The sequence below is a fragment of the Leptodactylus fuscus genome, chromosome 3 (assembly GCF_031893055.1).
Source record: "Leptodactylus fuscus isolate aLepFus1 chromosome 3, aLepFus1.hap2, whole genome shotgun sequence".
In the NCBI taxonomy this organism is placed as follows: Eukaryota; Metazoa; Chordata; class Amphibia; order Anura; family Leptodactylidae; genus Leptodactylus; species Leptodactylus fuscus.
In genome coordinates this window covers 197,529,787-197,533,568 of record NC_134267.1, presented here as the reverse complement: position 1 = coordinate 197,533,568, position 3,782 = coordinate 197,529,787, and positions in this window count along the sequence as shown.

Genomic DNA, 3,782 nt, shown 5'->3' with positions numbered 1-3,782 from the left:
CCCGGGTTCTGGTCGCTCCGGAGTCACTGGGTTCTCATATACCGGCTAATTCTGGTTTACTGGCAGAGAGAGGAAAATAGGTGATGGATCCTGCACAGCGCCTCACTAGCGCACTCTGCTGGTCACTCCGCGTCATGACGGCTGGGAAATACATAGACAGAACAGAGAGCTATGGCCACCTGGGGTGGGGGTCATGTGTCCACTATGGCGCTTTGTTTGTCATTATGTGGCCACTACAAATCTCTGTGTGTATAAAGAATAGCTTTGTGATGGCTTCATGTGGCCACTAGATGACACTGGGCATTCTGGGAAATGTAGTATTTATTGATTTTGCTTACTTGTATATCACCAACATATTCCACAGCACTTTACAGACATTGTCTAGAAGACATTGAGAAAACATCTCTTCAATAAAGTTGGTCCGCACTCCTGATGTCTCGTATTTTTCTTAAAACTTAACTTTTAATCATCCATAAAAAAGGCATACAGTCCAAAACAAACATAGACAGTGAAAAGAGTAGAAAATATTAAGTGTCCATAAAAAACGCCAACGCATTTCGGGGAAGAAGAGACCCCTTAGTCATGGCATACTATGACTAAGGGGTCTCTTCTTCCCCGAAACGCGTTGGCGTTTTTTACGGACACTTAATATTTTCTACTCTTTTCACTGTCTATGTTTGTTTTGGACTGTATGCCTTTTTTATGGATGATTAAAAGTTAAGTTTTAAGAAAAATACAAGACATCAGGAGTGCGGACCAACTTTATTGAAGAGATGTTTTCTCAGTTTGGAGTATATCCTTGAGACCCAGGATACGTGATCGTGCACCCCTTTTGGACTCGAATACATTGGTGAGTTTAGAGCTTCACATATTTTTTTTTTTTTCTTCTTATTATAGATTGTCTAGACATTGACTAGAAGAATGGCTTATACAATATAATGGATCCCTGAGGACCTCATTGGTTTTTATGGGGTCCACCGAGTATTTGTTATTTTTTTACCTGCAATTGCAGAATTTTATCATTTCAGACAGACTCTGCACCAGAAGGACTTGACGCAGATATAAGTGTAGTTCAGGCCAATGCTGCAGCTATCTCCCAGTTATGCTCTTATGTCTAGGTATTGGTGTTATATACAGTACTTGTTATAGCGCCCTCTGATGGTCACTTAACTTAGAACAGGTACTGATGGGCGGTTGCCAGCATAGGTCCATTGGCAAGATATATCTTCAGTCCAGCTGACCCTGTACCCAGCCACAGCTGACATGCTGATACACGTCTATCCTCCCAACACTGCTGCCAGACACTGACCCCTGGATACTACTACAAGTGGAAAAAGGTCACACATGGTACCTAGCTTCTCACTGGTTTCCTCTTTACTACAGTAGTACAGCAGATCTTCTTCAGGTATGACAAAAAATGTGCATGTATCTAGACCGCAGCAACTGATAGCATGTCTCCGCACCTCCTGCGCTTTGTTACTGTAGAATATGTATTCCTGCTTACCAAGTGGACATTGGATGTGTGCTGGTTTGTCTTCTCCTGCAAGCTATCCACTCAACTTCTCAAGCTCTCATGACCTCTCAAGATGTTCCCCTCAGAACAATGAGCAGTCCTCTTGCTCCTAGAAGCCGTCTCTCCCAAAGTACAGGAATGGGCCCTTAAAGAGGACCTTTCATGTCCTCAGGCACATGCGGTTTTATATACCACTAGAAAGCCGACAGTACACTTAATTCAGTGCACTTTTGGCTTTCCTGTTATGTGCCCCAGAGCTGGAGATATCAGTGCTGTTATAACAACATCAATGTTTGCCCATTGTCATAAGGGCGTTCCTGACAGTCTAGCTGGGCTATGAGGAACTCTCCCCCTGACTATACTCGTCCATAGCCCTGTACTGTCAGAGGGGGTGTTCCTTACTGCCCAGCGATGATGCTAAGCTGTGAGGAACGCCCCTCCCTGACTGTACTTGTCGATAGACTAGTACTGGGGGGCGTTCTTCACAGTTTAGCGTCATCGCTGGGCAGTAATGAAGGCCCCCTGTAACTGTACAAGGCTATGGACAAGTATTGCCAGGGGGAGAGCTCCTCATAGCCCCGGTAGACTGTCAGGAGCTCCCTTCTGACAGTGGGCAGATATCAGTAACAGAACCAATATCTCCAGCCCCAGGGCACATAAAGGGAAAGGCGACAGTGTGCTGAATTCAGTGCACTGTTGGCTTTCTGACAGTATATAAAATCGCATGTGCCCAAGGACATGAAAGGTCCTCTTTAAATACTAAACCATTTTTCGCCCTGGGTAGTTTGTATAATACCTAATGTCAGTGGGTAATACCATGGCAGAGCAGCCAACAACTTCTTAGCACAACTTTGTTTCACCTCCAAGGTGTTAATGTGCAATACGGTCTCTAGAAACTACCAAAATGACTGCCTTGTGTGAAGGTCCGCACCTGCTAAATCAACATACTTACAAATGTTGTGCATATCAAATACAAGGTAATGTATGGGACAATGAAATAGAAATACAGTACACATTATAACAATGTGACGTGACTATAATGCTCAAAGGACCAGAACAATGGATGGGCAGAATGCTAAAATAGTGGTTACATACAGAGCTCAGCGGACCCCATTGACTATAACGGGGTCCATTAGTTGTCCATTGTTTTAAACCAGAAAGTGGCAGATGAAAAAGCTGTGTGTGCAGGACTTTTTCATCTGCTGATTTCAGCCAGACGTTGCAATGGAGTCTTCTACGGACGTCTAAGACGTGTCAGATGAGCTAATGCGACTTACTCACAGATTACATGAATTGTGACATGGAAAGTGATGTGCCCTAATATAATCTGTGGTTCAAGTAAATTCTACCTATTGGAACGATGGTCAATAATAAAGTCAAATATTTGCTCAAAATGGTGTTAGGAGTGGATCCCCTGAACAAACAGGACCTACCACAGGGGTGAGGATAGGAAGACTGTATTACTGGGTAAGGAATGAAACAAAATACCTCTGGAATAATAAACCAAATGGTTATTCAAATATTAGAGGAACATTTTATATATTTTGGAGGGACTGCACTCGGCTGAATATTAGAAATGACCTCATATTTGAGTGAAAATAGCCAGGAGGGCACATATGTTCTTCTAACCCTTGTAATCCTACCTTGCAAAGGGAGTTAGGCCCCAAAGTGCAGAAGAAAAATAAGTCTGATCCTACGTAATATCTGGGCTCCCTCGGGTTGGCAAAAAAGACAAGGGACAGATTTATTCAACTATTTACACCAGTCTTCTGACATAGACAAGTCACAGATTTGTTGCACAAGTCATATTTGCATAGAAATATGATTTTCTAAAGATCTCATCACTTTATAAAGAGTGTCTGGGGTTTAGTGGGAGGGAGGCAGCCATCCCTGTAATGTACCCCAGAAACAGGATTAAATTACAACAGTAATATTGTGGGGCTTGAAAGTTTGTGAACCCCTCAGAATCTTCTATATTTCTGCACAAATTTGACCTAAAACAACTTCAGATAAAGAAAACCAAATAAACATGTTACGAATATGAGACTTGGCCATTTATTTAAAAAAGAAAATGATCCAATATCACATATCTGTGATAGGCAGAATTATTGTTCTCAAGTCCCCTGACAGTTCTCTTCTCCTCTTTCTGTTCTCCATGTTTGGTGTGGCACACACAAACTCACAATGCCAAGATTGAGTCAACTTCTCTCCTTTTTGTCTGGTTTCAGGTGTGATTTTTATATTGCCCACACCTGTTACTTGCCACAGG